This window comes from Tyto alba, unplaced genomic scaffold (genome assembly GCF_018691265.1).
Source record: "Tyto alba isolate M040663 unplaced genomic scaffold, T.alba_DEE_v4.0 Super-Scaffold_7, whole genome shotgun sequence".
Classification (NCBI taxonomy): domain Eukaryota; kingdom Metazoa; phylum Chordata; class Aves; order Strigiformes; family Tytonidae; genus Tyto; species Tyto alba.
Window position 1 is genome coordinate 38,316,773 of NW_024881328.1, and position 18,575 is coordinate 38,335,347.

Sequence of the window (18,575 nt, forward strand, 5' to 3'; positions counted from 1 at the left end):
CCAGGAGGATTCAGTTTCAAGTAGGAATTTTGACTTTCATGGCTGGGAAGATCATCAGTTTCCAACCTCATTTGCCTCTCTCCCCACAGCCTCTCACTCCTCCTCTGCTTCCTTCTTTTTACAAGGAAGTGTTGATCAAGCAAAGGCTCTGGGTGTTTAAAAATAAAGCAGACAAATATGGAAAACACTGCAGTACCTTCAGCCAAGGCATCTCTCTCAGACTCTGAGTGTCTTTCAGCTGTTCTTACTATTCCTTTCTATCATGTTAAGACTGTGTTTAAAATTGAAAATTGCTTCCTTTATTCTTTTCCTTTGATCTTCTTTTTCCTGTCCTAGGGATAAGCTGTGCCCTAATAGAATGAAGATCAGCTGGATGTTATGTTTTCCCACACAAAAGCTCTCCTTTTGTAATGTATTTACGATTGGAGACTAGCCAGCAGGCAAAGGAGGCACTTCTGTTTTCACCTTGTTTGCCCGCCCATCCTGTGTGTCTTGTTTATCTTTCCACCCCTCAGTCTCCTGATGGACCTCCCAGTTCCCCATGCTATCCAGGAGACACAACTTTCAGGAGAAGATGGCTTGTCTGTTTTCAGTAGACTTTTTCCAGCACAGCAGAACAGCTCCCAACTCTTTCAAACCTGATGCTTCCCCCAGGTCCTTACAACTGAGATTTTCTGCAGGAAAATCTGAAACTGCTGATTGTTCCTCCCTTGGCTGGCAATCTTTCTCCCGCTTACACTCCAGACTCCTGAAGTTCTGTGCTAGTAAGTGCAAGGCTTTTGATGGGGCCCTTATTTCTGTCTTATGAACTATACTGTGGAGTGTTTTGTAATTAGAAATTTAGAGCCTGAAGGCCTGGACACACACAAAGTCTGGCAGGGTATCCAAGCACTTGTATTTTAAATTAATGTGTTTTAAGGAAGGTACACTTACAAAAATGCACGCCAAAAAGAAGAGATGGAGAGTGGCTAAAGGTGTATTTTATTGTAAGAAAACTTGTACTCAGAGCTCTTCTTTGCTACAGCCCATGACCTTGAGCAAGAGCCTTTTTGGAAGTTGAGTCATCTCTTTTGAATCAGTAGACTTATACTGATGCATACAATTTGAAGCCTTGGCTCAGTCTCTGCTTTAGAGAGCACAGACCAAGAGAGATTTTATCTCTTTTTTTCTTCCTTTAGTTTTGTAAATACTTTGGGACAAAGAGCCTGTGATTCGTGAGCTCTGCTGCCTGCCTTCAAGGTGCCTGATGGAGGGATCCCAGCTCTGCTGGTCTGCCTGGGAAGGTGATGCTGTGGCCTCTCCTGCACCACTGCAGGTTAGCAGGACCCTATGGGTTGTCATCCTCGAGGGCCCTGATGAGGGCATCTCCAGGGGTGCTGATGTTTTACATTGCACACACCAAACTTCAGCAAAATCCACCAGAAGAAGTGGATTCTGGTGGTACAGCTTGGGTGGAGATAGTCTAAAATAATTTTTGTGCAACTCTACACCTATGAGAATTTCAAGTAATTGCAAAAAAGAACCAGTGATGATCTAATAATTTCTATGGTCACCTGAGGTTTGCAATGAAATAAGTCTGAAAGCAGCCATCAAATGTATTTTAAAAGGAAGACAGGCTTTCAAAAATGAAGCATGAACTTAGTGCTGGCTCTGCACAGTTTGGCCTGCCTCAGAATGCAGATGTGCCTGGACATGCTTCATGCTGCCAGAAAAGGCAGCTTTGTGAGGAGCTGCCACAAAATAATTGTATATTGATCAAGTGAGAAGATAAACAGGCGCAGAGGAGGAGGAGGATGGCAGGTTCTTATTTAAATTGCTGGCTAAGGATTTGCGTCTAGTCAGTTTTCTGGGCTTGGGACAGAACACCACAGGTTTGTCTGCCTGGCAAGCTTAGATGTGTCCCGGAACAACTCTGGGAGTACGTCGGGTTTGTCCCTAGGGAGCAAAGCTGTCGCAGGTGATGCAGAGGAGACATGTCTGTGCTTTTGCATGGGGGCTGCCATTTGCAGGTCTCTGGTGGTGTCACACCATCTCGCCCTGGCCTGCAGAGCTGCTTCCAGGGGCTGTGGCAGGAAGACTCCTCTTCAACTTTTAGCAGCAGCTTCACGTGGGCAGGAATACTAGACCAAACCCCCAGCCTCTCCCTCGTGCTTGCTGGGGCTTGCCAAGATCTGCTTCTAAGGGAAAGCGGCGGCAGCTGGGGATGTGAATTATCACTGGCATCTGCCTCGGGTGCACAGCTCCTGGGGAGTGCATGGATGCCTCTCCTGCAGGAGCTTCCATATCGGGGGGAGGCATAATGAACGGTGATGGAGCTTCAGATTTCATAAGGCCCCAGAAAATCCCATAGTGAGAAAGCTGCCGGTTGGAAAAGATGCTGTTAGTCCTGCTGCTCACTGAAACAGGGTTCGGCTTGCTTGAGGCTTGCCTGGTTTTTACAAATGGTTTAATCGATGTGGATGCGGTTCCAGTCAACACAAAACTTTTATTCATTTGGGCTGCATTTAGTTGAAATAATATAAGAGAAGTGTGTTTTCCTTCTGGAGCATTTACACAATTCATTCTGATGCTTCTGAAGTGGAATATGTTCCTTTTTTCAGGCTAAAGTCACATATTGGTAGCATTGATTGCAGCACCAGGATGGAAGTGGGGGCTCCTGTGCTGGGCTGCACTCCCTGTGCAATAACTCAGAAGTCTCTGTCTTTCTGGTTGAGTTTTAAGTGGATGGCTCTTTCTCAATGTTTTTTATAGCCCAGTGAGTCAGGCCCTCCTCCAGGAGGAGGGAGGTGATGGTTTAAATCCATGTGGTGAAGTAGGAGACTAGATCTCCCATATTTCAGGGGAGTGTGCAAACCATGGAGCTGTTGGATGGAAGGGTGAGTGCTGCTGCTTCTACTGTTTCACAAGGAACTCCCTTTGAGACCACCTTTTGCTGTCTAAAATGCCTGAAAATGCAATTAACTTTCCATTTTCCCAGTAACTTAAAAGCAAGGCACTTGTTTTTTCAGTATCCACATAGGAACTTTGTTTTCCTTTTACACTTTTGATATGTCCACCAAGCCACACATGCTGTAATGACTGCCCAAGAGACATTTCTACTGGTTGCAGTGTATCTGCAGTGTTGCACAGGGATCAGAAGGTAAAGCATGCTTCTTCCAGATTAAGTTTGTTCAGAAGAGTTTAGGGCAGTGGTTTTCTTCTGGGTGCTTTACTCTGCTTAAGATAGCCAGCACAGCCCAAGGGCTGTTTTAGGAGGCCACAGAGGAAGAGATGCTTTTTGGACAAGATCATGCTAATTTCTATGCTACTACTCTATGACCTAAAGGGACACTCTGTGTTTAGTGTGTCCCTTTGAGTGCCTGCTTCAGATGCGGTTTCCTTGCTTTGTTTTGTGAAATTGTTGATGAGTTCATCACAGGATGCCAGATCAAGCACTAGGAGGAGTCTTGTTGGTCACTCAGAAGGCTCTGGTGGGAGTTTGCTTTCAGGCAAGGTGTATAACATTCAGAATAGTGTTTACGCATACCTAAGGACAGTTAACCTATTCCAATCTCTTCTTGAAGCCTTTCTCCTGTCCCACGCACACTTATCTTCTATCATTTCAGCTGGCTTGACATGTTCTCTCTTTCCTGTGATCAACTCCTGTCCAACACCTGTTGCTGTTAAATATTTGTTGTGTTCCTCTTCTGAAGGTTGGGTGGCTGCAATGTCAGCAGGAAAAACTGCAAGTGTACATGTACCACTTGGCAAACAACCAGCTTTGAGAAAGATTGCAATGGTTTGGAGCTGTGCCCTGGTACAACCACCTACTTTATTCAGCTGATAAGTGGGAATTGATCTAATCATCTGGAGTTACAAGAAAGAAGTTCACAGAGGAGCCTTTTGAACACAAATGAGGAAGGTTCAGTGAAATTCAGAACTAATATGTGGGAATTAAGTTTTTTTCCAACACCAGTTAGATTGTGAAACTTGTTGCTGGGGGACTATTTGAGGCCAAGAACCTAATAAGATGCGGGAAGGAACTGGGCATTTAGGCAGTTATTAAGAATATCAGAGTTACTATAATCGATAACAATTTGGAACATATAATCCATTTCATTGTGCTTAAGCAATTCTTGAACTGATAGAGACTGGGTGCATTTTTCCACACCAAGATGCTGCAGAGATTCTTGTACTCACTCTTAAATGTGTGGTTTTGGCCATAAAAGAGAGATTACGGCCTCACCTTGACTGCTTGTCTGTTTTGATTCTTGCACGTTTCACCACAGGCTTAAAGTAACAAGCTAGGGATCTGATGCCAGCAGACTCTCTCAGGATCTCAGCTTCAGGCTGTCATGCTGTGTGCAACAGGGTGCCTAATTAATCTACTAATGATTTGGCTTTGTCAGTGCTCACAATGTGCAAGGCACTTTCAACACAGAAAAGCAAAACCATTTTCTATCCAAGATGCTTGCAGCTGCAGGAATACCCTGATAAACTTGTGCAGAAGAGAGTCAAGCCCAATAAACGGCCAGGTCAGCATGTTTCAAGGGTCTTGGTCTAATGAGGGTGCCCTGTCCTCAGGAAGGCGTTCTGGGAGCAAGACAGAGCATGGGAGGAGACCTGGAGGTGACTATGCAGGAACGTCACCAGTAAACAGTCAGGGCTGGCACATTGGGATTTGCAGGTGGTGGGAAGTAGGGCAGTGATGGATGAATGCTGGAGACAGCATTATATAATGGCACAAAGGTTGGGTTACGTGCACAAATGAAAGGCTCTGTTGGCTTGAGGGAGGAGATGGGTATGTTTTGGAGGGAGGATTCACCTCTTGGCTCCTTCAAGTGCTGCGTAAGGGTTTGGTAGCCTGAACGCAGCCAGGGGCATGCAGCAGTCACAGGGCAGTGTAGGCTGAAGTCAAGCGATGCTGAAGGAGCAGGCAAAGGAGTGAGTATCTGAAGAAGGGGACAGAAGGCACCAACTGGTGTGCCACATATAGCCTACGGCTGACTTAGCACTTGTGCCGCATTGCCCTCCTGCTTAAGGTTTTCTAATTCTGTCCCAGACGATGTCAGTGTCCCCCAGCAACTGGCAGCGAGACATACAAGACATTCCTTGGAGAGCCTGTGAGCATCTTTGTCACCCCCCCAACCTCGTCCTGGGAGGGCTGATGAGGGGGGGGAGCGGCTTCCTGAAGGTGTGCCTGCTTCTCAGCTCTTGCTGGGCAACTTGGGGGCTGCCTTCAGCTCATGTTTGGGCAGCTCACCTTCCCAATGCCGTCATTCCCCAAGGAAGAAACAGTGTAATCCAAGTGCTCTTTGCAGTTTGCTTTCCACTGTCCTGTAAAGCTTTTGATCGTTTATTTGGCACCTCAGTTTCCTTTCCATGAGCATCAGTTTATAGGTCACTGAGCAAGCAGGCTCTGAAAAGCAAGTGCCTGGCTAAATGTAACCAAGATATGCCTGAGCAGGGCTGCGCCGTGCTCCCGTTGCCCAGCTCCTTTGGCAAGGGCTGAGGTTGAGGCAGAATGTGCATATCAAATCCCACCAGACAGGACTCTTTACCAAGGAAAGCACTAGCTGACGGGCCCGGAGAGGGACTATGTAGATTTAAACATGAAGATTATGCGGTGCCTAAAATGTTAATCTCTGCACGCTCTCTCACTCTACATAGGTAAAATCCCCTTGGTGCTGCTTTGGGCAATTGGGATTCCTGCAGCTTCAGGGCCCCACAGCCTGTGCATGAGCTGCATTGATTCACTGCCTTTCCTTTCCTCTCTTTTCTCTGGAACATGCAGCAAAGGAGTTAAATTACTGCCCATTTGAAAAGAATTGTGTCTCTCTCAGTTCCCATTTTAAACTACTAGGAGATGGAGTGACTTCAGACTTGGAAAGAGCATTAAAGGATTGCTAAGTATATGGCACAGAGCCCCCACATACCTGCATTGCCTGGAAGGTCTCATTGTGACATGAGGCATCAATCTCTCACTTTTTTCCTCCCTCTCATTTTTGATATAAAGTGCTCCAGAAGGTCTAGAGTCAGCCCAGGATCTAAAGGCCAAACTGGATGGTGGGATGAATCACCAGGCTTAATGTGATTTGGGTGAAGTTTTGCTGATTTCTGTTAGGGATGGTCTAGGCTTGAAATCTCTCAAAACTCAGAATTTGTATCTGTTTTTAGGAAATGTGGTGCTGCCACAATCCAGACCACTTTTTCTCTTTGGCCATCAGTAAGACTTCTCAATGACTGGAGATATGGATAGCCTTCAAGACCCAAGCCTTGGAGGTGTGAGCATCACGCTCTGTGATCATACGTTCTCTGTCCTTGCCATTGAAATCCTGTCTCTGCCAAGCACGTGGTATGCATTTACTTAAATCTTGATAAATGCCCAGACACTCCAAAATGCATTTGATACACCAGAGCACCCTGTTTTCTAATTGCATGCATGAGTCTTGCTGTTGTGTTACAATTTAAGTGGTATGTAGCTCAGTTATATGCAGACGTTGGGACAGCTCAGCAAGAGTGAAGCTGTAAGAACTAAAATTTTTCAGCTATTTCCACATCTAGCAGTAAGTACTCCGGATTTATGGAAAGGATTCAGATATTACTTGTGTGTTTTGAATCATATCCATGAAGATGATATTCTCTGGGGAGAGAGGGCTATAACTACACTATTATATGATCAGTCGTATTGTATTTATCTTATAAAACTGTTTTAAGAATCTAAGTAGCATTGTCAAGGCTTATTGAGCTTTGATAGAGATTCACACAAATATCTAGAATATAGTCCGTACTGTGGCTGTCTGAGTGGACACAAATGAGCATAAAGCCTTTGAGCTGCTTCTTTCTCATGAATGACTATGGAGTGTTTCTGAGCATCCTGTGTAAAAAGTGTCTGTATTTAGGGAACTGACGTTTTGCTTTGGAGGTTTGGGGATTGGAGGCTATTGTGCCTGGTGGCAGAATGTTCCCTGTGGCACCCCAGCTGTAGCATCCCTCTATTGCTGACACTGGGCCTTTGGTCCAGCCTCCCAGCCCTCCTGGTGCTCAGCTCGTTGTTTTCTATGGATTTGCATTCTTCCACAGCACTAACAGGGGCTTTCTGATGGCACTGTGCCCTCTTACCCCGGCAGGATTTTCATTCCCAGTGCCCAGCCCACGCCTGGAGAGGTGTCCTCCAACCAGCAGGCAAAGGAGGCTGCAGGCAGGGCCTGGCAGGGTTTCCTTGCACTTCTCTAGACGATGATGTGAGTCCCTTAACGCTTTCAGTGGGAGGTAGGAAACTCAGCAACCAGCTGTGCAGTGGTCCAAGGGGACAGACCATGCAATGAGCTGCCAGGTGCTTCTTGCAGGAGTCGGGAAGGTCTCACCGCTGACAGCGATACAGCAGATAAAACTGGCCAAGCTGTTTAAAACTAGCTGTGATGGAGCTTGGGCTTTTGTGTTGTGCTCGTAACACCTCTGTGTTCCCTCTGCGCGTGAAAACAAACCTTGGTAAAGCACTGCAAAGCGTTCCCATTGAAGCTGCCAGTGGGTGCAAGCTTTTTTTTTGAGGAGCAGTGATGTATGCACATGTAATGTGTCCCTCCAAGATCTGTCAAGTAGCCATGCTGGCTTTCTTTAAATAGCCCACTGCTGCTGCACCCCTTATTTAGCTGTGGGGAGGCAAGTGACACGGTGATGCTCAAGAATGTAATTTTGCTTCTCATGTAACCTATGAGATCAGAGGTTGTTAGCAAGAGATATACCGTGGCTCTCGCAGAAGGTGCTGCTGGATCCAGGACCTGGAAATCCTGTGGGGTTGGGCAAGATGTTGGAGCACGAGGGCTGAAGGACGCCCTGGGGGCGTCTGTCTGGCCACAGGGAGTGACTGAACACCTTAAACACCCTATGGAAGCTTCATGTGGCTGGTGTTTGGCAACCAGTGCAAGCTGCCTCTGCCTTCACCTGCAGCTCTTTTAAATATTACATTTAAAGTTGCTATTTCATATAAGATGCATGTAATCGGGACTTTGGAGGTCCACTTACAGAGCACGATGTGACTAAGGCTTCAATTTCGGCCACTTCTGCTTGAATAGCCAGCCCTGAGGGGTTTTATCCTGCTTGTTAAAACTTCTGTCAAAGTCAGTTGCTTTGCAATGTGAGATGCCTTCAGAGCTGCCAGTGAGAGGCTGATGACATACTTTATGAAGACTGTCACCCCCAAAGGTAGTTCACCAATGTCTGTTATTTGTATTAAATACTTTTGGCCCAAGCTCATCTCTCCCAGACAACTCTGTTAAGCTGATAGAACTGCAGCAGCTGGCTGTGGGCTGCTGTGTGTGTACGTGCAGGTGTGACTTTTAACCCCTTTGCGTATAAGGTTATTTCTACCTTTCTCCTTGAGAAATATTGGATCCTAGGGAACAGCGAATGCAGCTGGACCCAAAGTGCCAAAGCTGATTGGAATGAAGGCTTGTAGCAAGGACAGATTAAATGACAGTGGTAAATACAGTAGGAGAAGTGTTCACTTTTGTAGTTTCGGGGGGCTCTGAAATGCCAACATGAACTCCAACCTCATGACTTCTTTAAATAAGTTGTGCCACCCTTCTTGTTTGGCAGTGGCCACATTTGACATTTTTTACTCCTTCATTTTGGCAAATGAATTTTAGTTTCTGGGTTTGTCAAAGATGGGTAAATGTAACCATTCACAACTTAAAATCTGGACAGTCCTGATTAACAAGTAGACCACGTAGTATTTTTATTTCCTGCCTGGTTTGTCTAACTCTCAGAATGTGATGCTGGCAGAGGACTTTTGCAATAGCAAGTTCATCATCAGTTTTAAGCAGATATTTTGAAAAAGCTTTTGTAAACAGATTTGATGAAGACTTTTGCCAGAGAATATAAGACATTTCCACAAAATGAAAGAGATGTAGACAGTCAAGTGTGTATTTTGCAGTAATTTTTTTTTCTGTACTCATACGACAGCGTTATCCGTGAAGCTATTTAATGGTTTTTACAAACTTTAGACATGGTTTCGACTTCTCGTGTAGAAATGAAACACTGATTTCTGAGTATTTACCTGTTATTTCAGCAATAGTCTGTGGCACCCGTACTGTCCCAAGAGAGCAGGACTCCAGTAGTGTTTTGCACTTGATGTGATAAAATTAAATGAAGTTGGCTTCATCACCAAAGAGCTTCCTCCGCCTTTGTGATCTCAAATGCCTTGTCGTGGCGTTAGCCTCCCCGGGAGTATAACAGGATGATCCCTGGCAGGCGTCGTGCTACGGACGGACGCGGACCCGCGCAGCCACGTTGCCTCCAGGAGTCCATTGCCGTGGAGCATTTCTGCCTGGGGGGTACTGGCCGATGATTCATTTTGGCTGCTCTCTGTTGGTGATGTGTTTTGTGGCTGATCCCCTGTGGGGCAGTGGAGTTGGTTTTGTTTCCTCATAGATGTCTAAAGCAAACAACTTAGGTGAATGTTTCAACACTTTTAACTAGCAGTAACATGAACCTGTATGAGCTGCAGTGAGCACAAGCGAAAGCTTTTCCTTCAGAAACTGTTGTGAAATCGTGGTGTGTGTGTGTGTGTGTGTGTGTGTGTGTTTTGATTTGTCCTTATGGACGTTACATACAGGTAATGATTGATGAAGATGTTTTATTAATTCTTCTCTTATTGTGCTTTAGTGAATTGGCAGGGGCAAAGGAGATTGCTTAGAATTAAATTACAAGCTTCTGGCGACTTAGCATTTGTATAGCAGCTATATAAAAAGACATGATCTTCTGGCTTCAATGCCGTTTCCTGCCATGAATGTACAGGTTTCTTATGATAGAATATTGAAATAAGTGAGGAATCTGTGAATCAAGACATTTGGAAAACTGTCTGTGGTTATAGGTGGAACCTTCACCTTGTTGGCTGCGTCTCCCAAGGGGTGGGAAGTGGTGTAATGTTAGCAACCTCCTGCCAAGTGCCTCACTTCTCCCTCTTCCCGAGTTCAATGTCAGTTTAGCACAGGTTTTATAGGATAATTTGGAGAGGGGGCTGCTGTACGTTTAATAATGCCATAGTTACCAGCCTGTGAGATTTGAAGCTGGAATGTCATTTTTGTGCCCACTGCTTTTGGAGTCGGGGGTATCTCTCTCCCATTTGTGCTTTTTCTGATCTGAAATCAGTTGAGATGCTCAGTCTCTTTTAAAATTAGATGGGGTCTAGGCTCCTGTAGAGCATCACTGTAAAGATGTCCCCAAGGAAGCTTGCAGTGTGGATACAGTCCCTGCTATCTTCAATTTGCATCACTTTTTTTTTTTTTTTTTTTTTCTTCTTATAGTTCCCTTTTGTTGTCACTATGGAGGCAAAGTTTTTATCTCCCCTTCTGAAAGGTTCAATTTCCACAAGGATTTCGTATAGTGTCTTTATCATTTTAGCAGTATTTAAAGAACAACCATAATCAAGTCTCTCAGTCTGCTGTGGGCTTTAACATTTAACACAAGCATGCTGCTAATCGTGGGTAGTACACTTGCTTTTGTACCTGAGGGTGGTGAATGCTGAAAAGCACCTTGCCCCTACTCCCAGTGTGTCTAATTTAGCTGATTTGCTTTCTTCACAGCAGAGTTCAAAACTGACATTCCCCAATTCCTAATTAACTTGACGAGTGTGTTTTGTCCCACAGTCTTGTCCCTTCAAAGGGAAGGAGAAACGCAAAGCCACGGCACGGTTGTGAACACATGCCTTTGTGGTCTGTCTGCTTGCTGGGAGGAGAGGAGTCGTGTGTTTGCTGCAGCTCAGGATTAGAGAGCTGAAGAAAACCGTCCGGCAGAAAGTGGCAGTGGCAGCTCTCAGGATAAGACGACGTCTGCCAGGAGGAACGTGTTGTTGGCAGCTTCAGCAGCTGAGGGTTGCTCTTCCCCTCTGTGCGCTCTGTTGCAGACCCACTTTCCCTGCCATCCTTTGCTCAGTAATGAGGATGCTAATTGTTAGTTATTGGCCAAGGATTTCAGTATTCACAAGTGATTTTCAGAGACCAATTTTGGTTTTTCAGAAAATGATGAACGTTCTCCTCTTCAAAAAAAAAAAAAAAACAAACCCCCCAAAAAACCCAAAACAAAACCAAAAAGCCAGAATCACCAAAAACCCTGCAGCCTCCTTTAATGGATTTTTAAGCTGAATGTCCTCCAAATCAAGGTGTCTCAACTCACTTCACTTTGAAAATCTGTTACTACAGATGAGTTTTTAAAGAGCAAGTGACAGCTAAATCAGCTTCTAATGATGTCTCTGGGGCCACAAGAATGTGTAGTTCACTGTACGTTGTATGTTGCATGATTAGGGTTCAAATTAAAGAGAAAAGGAACCTAGTGGGAAGCAGTGGTATGAGGAGGATAAAAGCAAAGAAAAATACAGCCAAGCAGTCTGGTAAGTGGGTTCAAGGCATAGGGAGAGCTAGGAAAATATGTACCAACAGAATTTTGGTGCCCAGCATGTTGAAGTGGTATCACCTGCAAATGCTTTGATGCTGAATTGACAGGAACATTTTAACAAGAGTCTGGCACACATTTCCTTTCAGAGCTCTGGGAGCAGGACAAATCTGTGCAGCGGCCACATCATGGGGCCTGAATTCCCATCCCAGTGCTGTCATGAGACAAACAGAAAGAGCTTAACCTCTGTGGAAAGCCCAGATATGGTGAATTTTGTTACTCTCCAGTTCAGTTTAAGAAGATCACAGTTCAGTGTGGTTTCCAGCTCTCTCTGTTTCAGGATCAGAAGAGATTCCTAGTATGCCTTTTTTTTTTTTTTTTTTTTTTTTTAATTTAACGCATTTGTTCCCACCTTCTGAATGATCCTGAAGGATGGAGCTTTTTACCTTCCCACAGCCATTGCAACCTGCCAGCTGGATTTTTCTATGTGTTGCCTCTTCTTCCAGCCCTAAATTTGTGCCCGTGCAAGGCTCCCAGCCCTGTGTCATATCTAAAGGTTATGTCCAATGATTTAGCTGCAGCTGAAGAAAATGTGCCCAACAGCTAGCAGGGCTCTTGGGGTGCCTGGCCGGCTGTGAAATAGATGGCCAAGAGATCCCTTCTGGTTTTAGAAGCTCTCTGACAGTCTTGGCCAGTAAGCGTGGAGAACTTCATTGTAACGCAGTTTCCATGCAGGCAAATGACCTTTGTGGTGGTTAAGTAAAGCACCTCACACTTTCATCGTCCTTTTAAAGAGCTAGTGACAGTTTCCTTGCTGGCAGGCTGTGTACTCCTCAGGGTTCATACGGGGGGAACTTGTATGTGGGCAAAGGACAGGGTTGTGATCCATGTCGTAACAAATAATACTCCACCCCAGTCTAGTTCCCTGTGACTTACCTTCACAGAGCACGTCTCCTGCAGGTTTCCAGGGCTGGGCAGTGCTGGCTGGGAGCAGTGGGGTTGTCTCCCCAGCTTTCTCCACCTCTAGCTGAGCTGGCAGGCCTGGCCAGAGGCCTGGAGAGAGGAGCTTTGCAATAGCAAAAGGACTGGCAGCTATCTGTGAGATGTGGGATGCTGCCGCCTTCTTGATGGCTACGAATCCAGCCAGGGCTCATCTCATTGCCATGGTAGTACCTCCTGACTGTGAAGTACAGGGAATAATCAGTGGCAGAGCATGATGATAACGGGTTAATCAGAGGATAAATGATTCAGATGTTCCTTTGTCTGCAAAATGAAGCACTTCTGTAAAGGCTTCTTTCCCCCCAGATATTCTCTCACAAAACTTGGAAGGCATAATGTTGGAGATATATTCATTTTGCATTGCTTTCAGTCCTGTGTTTGTACATTTGGTTTTTTTTAGGTACTGATTTCTTCCTCAGCAGCTTTTGAACATTTTTATAGCACTTTCAAAATGCTGTTATTTGCAATATGGCAAATGCAAAAGAAGCGTCTTCAGATTTCAAGCTCTAACTGGGGTCCCTATGTCATGTGCCACACCAAGAAATAATGAGAAACCCTGCCTCAGAGATGCTGGAAAATGAGCAAAAGAAATGGGAGAAAACCAAAGCAGAGAGCAGCCAAATGACTTGTTGGAGGAGCCCCAGCTTGGCAGTTGCAGACAGAAAGATTTGCCTGCAGAGTCCCAGTCCAAGGCAAGGCACATCCACTGGAACGAGCTGTCTTGCCTGAGCAGATTTCAAACATCGCCTCCAGCCCCTGTTCTCTAAGTTTCTTTCCTTTTGATGAAATTATCATGTTTAGAGAATTCTTGGGATGTCATGTGGAGACATTGTAGGCTTGAATCCAACCCTTTGAAGGTCCAAAGTGGATGGAGACATTTTCCCAGTTCCTAGTGGAGCTTCCAAATCTGCCTTCAACAGTGGTGTGGAGGCACTGTCCTGAGCTGATTGGACAGAGGAGACGGTAGTTGGAGCACACCTGAAAACCAGTCTGTCGGGTGTAGATGCTGCTCAGATCAGAAGCGGTGGCAGGATGGCATGTGAAACCTCCACCACTTGAAATTATTAAAGGGCTCAGCTCTTCATGGGCATGGCATCAACCTTTTCCAGTAGAAAAATGTGTTTAGGCTAGTAATGCAGTGGGGTTTTCTTTTTTCAAGTGGTGGAATTCATTGGGGAATTTACCCCTCATTTTATCTAAGAAAGTTCTAAGCTGCATGTGGATCATGAAAGAGTTTTGTTCAGATATATCTAATCCATTTGTTAACCAAATAATTTGGCTACAACTTCCATACTCCGAATAATAGGATTCACTCTTCTTGGCCTGGTTTTCTAAGAAGGTGGGGCTTAGGGATTTGCCTTACTTGTCCATATTTCTATATTCTCCCAGTGATATTTCTGACTCTTTTGGACTACTTCAGTAAAATTAGAAAGAAGGACAGAAGTGTAGGAAGGTGATCACCTTCCTATAGGTTTTGTGAAAATTGCAGCTGGGAAGAGTCCCACGTCGGACCCTCTTATTATGAAGCACATACCATATTTAAATCTTAAAGTGAAAAAAGCAAGCAAAAGATGTCAGGCCATTTTTCACTTGTTATGGAGAATGTCTCTTTATTTTCTCCTCGCTGATATCACCTGTCTCAAATCAGAGGTATGGGAAGTATATTCTAATATCATTGCTCCTCAGTTTTACAAGGCAGTAATTCAACACTTGAATGCATAGACTATTCAGTGGAAGGCTAAGTGGTTACTGGAGTGAATGAATGAGATTATTGCTGATGAAAATCAGAGAAATGGAACTATTGGTACTGTGAAGATAACAAAGGAGAGGGGGGAAAGATAATGTAAGATGATTATCCTGTTTTATAAAGGGTCTGTGTGCCCCTGAAACCCAGACACGTTTGTAGTCATTTGGGATCCCTACATCAGGCTCTGTCTTCTTCGTATGCTTGTAGAGCGGTGGGACAGCCCTGCTGGTGCGGGATATTTTTCAGCTATGGGTGGTATAAGCCACTTGGAGTTTATCCTCTGTGGTGATGAACCACCGGGGCTCCCAAATGCTTCCACTGGCAACTTCCCACTTCTGGTCCAGAGCCCAGCTTCTTGCGAATGAATTTGTCAGGCTTGTAAATACTAAGCACTGCAGCCCGGTGGGGTGGTGAGCCCATTCTGGGAACTGCTGTGCTGTATCTTGGTGTGGCTTTCACCTGCCTGTGACCCGCCGTAGCTGCCACCCAGCTGGGGTTTGTCCTCTTTTCCACTGCAATAAATGAGCTACGAATTCCTGACAAGGGTGTTCCTGGATGTCGGATATGTTCTCATCCAAAGTTTGTGTTTTATGATGACCCTCTCGCAGTCTCTTAGAGTTTGTCTTCTGAGATCTCTCTCTCTCTCCTCTCTCATTTTTTCAGCCACTTGTAAAAATCTGATGGATCCCTTCCTATCCACTACTGGGAGCATCAGTTTGGACAAGGAGCACCTCAGTGACAGAGCAAAGTGTTTCAAAACAGCTCCAAAAAGCTTCTGGGAATAGGGGAAACCCCTGCAACTAAGGGGTGCTTTGGGTCTCCCCTGCAAGGAAGCTGTTTGGCACTACTGCGGTCTCCCCTTCACCAGTAAGGGGTATCCTTAAGGAAGGGTAGCTATAATAAAACTCAGCTAAATGGTGGAAATATGTTCGACTCCTCAATTAATCTGATTAGAGCCAACAGCCGTTATGTGGAACATTTGCTCCTGCCCTCTATGCAGCTGCATACTACAGTGTAACTATTTATGGGCCCGGCTCCAATGGGATTTATGGATGGCAAAGTACTACCAGTGGATTCGATTACTGCCTGAGATCACTGCAAAGACTGCAGCAAACTGCGACAGCCGCAAAACGAGCTTTTTGCAAGGGCTGCCTGACATGTGTCCTGCCAGCAAGAAATTCCCCAGCCATGAGGAGATGGAGTTAAATGGCTCCCCACAGTTGCGCTCTTTTTTCCCTTCTTCAGGCTTTCAGGTTGTTTTTAGCACCACCTCTGCACCTTCTCCATCACTGGCTGTCTTTGCTGCAGAGGAAGTAGAGCAGTGTACTGTCATCCACAGGCTTCAAGGGTGGCCATTCATTACAGGGTCTATTTTACTTTTTGGCCAAATTTGCCATCTTTCACTTTCTGGGGGAAGCGGAGGGGGATGCACACTGTCTGAGGGTGGAGGGTGGCTGTGAGGTGTCCCGTCCAGCACAGAGGGTGCCAAAACCAAACGGCTTTTGTGCCTCTCGAGTTGAGGGCTACATGGAAAAAACTTAAGCCTCTTCTCCCCTTTCTGCTGGCAGCTAGATTGCCCAAATTTTGGGGATGAGATTGTTTTTGGGTGGTCCTGAGCTCTGATCAAACACTTTGTCCCCATGAGCAGCAGGGAGGGCGCATGTTTCCTTGTGCTGAGCTGGTTCTGCCTTCCTCAGATTGTATTTTGCTTTCCCCTTGCTGTGATCCTGTAAACTGGATTTATGAAATGACCCAGAGTAAAAGCCACCACTCTTCTTTCCCAAAAGGGGCAGCATGGAGACAGAAACAAGTGGGTAAGAGTGAGGTGGGGAGGGAGGCAAAACAGCAGAAGTGTCTTCAGGCAGCTCTGCTGCAGGAGGAATCAGCAGGGATCACCATGCTGAGGGTGAAAGCTGTCTCAAGCAACACTTGGGAATACAAAGCTTTGTGGGTTAGGCAATAGCAGGCTCTGTCTCAAATCAGCAGCTGTATTGAGAGCTGGTTTTTTTCTGTTTTTCCCCAACAGCTTTTGAGGGATTGGTTTTGATTCCGAAACAGCCAAAATCCTGCAGGATGCAAAGATGTGATGGTCCTCTTCAGGTCTCAGAGCAGCCATGCGTTGCACCTGCCCAGGCAGGCAGAGTTCTGCACGCTCATCCTCTATTTTCAAAGGTCAGTTGTGCCAATGAGGTGGTACCAGAATGGTGGGTGATGCTCATCCCTGGACACCAAATGCCACGTTCACAGCAGTGCCAGCACAGCCATTGGCACAGTGAGCCCCGCATCTGCTCCCTGGGCTTGCAAGGATCGCCCAAGCGATGTCACTTTTGTGGCAGCAGCATCCCTGATCCTTGCTCCAGAGCTGGGAAGGAGATCTCTGAAGCTCATTTGCTATGAAGTGATATTCTGTAATCCTTGGTAAAGACAGGGGTTACAGGAAGGATGTAAATATGTTTGTGTTAAAGGGAGAGTGGTGGTGTATCTGTTTCTAACTCATGGTAAGTGGATGTTCGATGAGGGACATCCTGAATGATGGAAGAGTTTGCTTGTGTTCTCCAAAAGGAAAAAAAAAAAAAAGGCAAAAACCAAAACCAACTCCCACCCCTCCAAAAAAAATGAAAACCCCACCCAAAAAAACTACCTGAACTACTTGTCAGATCTTGCTGGGATCCTTTAATTAGTATACCAAGACTTGCTGTTAAGGTCAGGCACAAAACCAGGTTTATTAGCTAGGCCTGAAATTTGATCAACTGTTCAAAGTCAAACTCCCCCCGACTCCTACGTTCAGCTGTTGTAGAAGAGCTGGGTCCGAAACTGCTCTAAATCAGCTTAACTCCACGGGCTTTATGCAGCTCCAGATCTAGCCCACATAAACAATTTTCCTAGAAAATTACTGCCACCAGGAAAAGCAAATGTAAGGAGGAAAAACAAAACCAAAAAGGTAAGCAGAAGGTATAAGCTCTGATGATTGATTCAGGGAGAACAGTGAATGAAGCAACCCTCTCAGTTTCAGCTATCATTTGGAAATCCACGCTTACCCCTTTTGCCAAGGTCCGTGCTTGGCAAGTTGAAAAGCCCAGCCGTAACGATGCTGCGGTATCCACCCACACCAGCTATGGTACTGAATTGGAGTTTTGAGTCTGTGCTGGCCTGAGCTGCATTGAGAGTGAGTTTGGGTGCTAACATTGCACACCCACTGTGCTCAGGGATCCCCCTGAAAACCTGAAAAAACCCACTGCCCTGAACCCCCCCATTCCATGGCACCCAGTTCCCTGTCTTGTGCTCCTCCATCCCCATGGTGGTCGAAACAAGGGATTCCCTGCAAACTCCCAAGGCTGCTCTGGCCCTGTTAGCTTCAGACCATGTCCCAACAGAGGCAGCACTGCAAGCCCATCTGCAGGAACCATTTCAGCCCTACCTCAGCTTGGTTTGTTCCCTTAACATCAAGCTATCTCAGCGGTGAGCCTTGGCACCCTGCATGTGCCCTGCTGGGTTTTCTTGATGCTCTTGCCCTTTTGGGATGTCCCCAGACTCTTTGGGGCTCTAGGGGGGGCATGTTCAGTGCAGGAGACATCACAGAGCCAAGGGCAGCCTGTGTGGAGGGGGTTTGTGGCTCTCTAGTTCCTGAGAGTTGGGAGCAGTTGGTGGCAAAACTTGTGCAACATCTGTAAAACTGCTGTGGGGAGGCATAGAGTGTTTTCACCCAACACACGGAGCATTTCCTTGAAAACCTGCCCATGTGGCTGAAAAGCATGAGGAGTTGTTCCCCCGCTGCAGGGGCTTGTGGAGGAGCTTGGGCAGCTTCAGGCAGGATTGGGAAAGTTGTGCTGCTTTGTTTTGCCTTTTTTTTTTTTTTCATTTTTTTTCAAGGGTGTATATGACTCACTCAAGTTCATGCAGTCCTGAAGGGCTTCCACACTTCTCACACCTCTGTCATCCCACACAGTATATGAATACAACCTCATCAGTGTGGACTTTTCGGTTTGAGCGCCTTTCCCAGGATCCTACAACTGTTGGGTTGAGCAGCTGGGGGCAGCGGCAGGGTAGCTGCTGCAGTCAGGCTGCATTGCCACCTGCTGGGACCACACAGCCCCTTTCTGAGGCCACCTCACCCGTGCTTCAGCAAGGGGTGTCCCCAAGCCAGCTCTCCTGCCAGTGCCCAGCCCAGCTCAGCACCAGCATATTGCCTCAGGTGCTTGTTTGGGGCAGATCTGCTGCCTCCTGCTCTGTTGGATTTAGTCTTCAGACACTTCATAACATTGTGAGTTGTAACACTTGGGGTTTAGATTTCCTGGTCTGGGTACTGGCCTTTACTTCAGGTTTTTCTTGGGTGCAGCTAAGGAGACGCAGGGGATGCTTTGGCCAAAGTGCTCAGCTGTTCTGGGCAGGAAGATGTGAGGAGCCTGTGTTCTTCTCAATGTAAAAAAACAATTAAAAAATAAAATCTCTTGCAATGAAT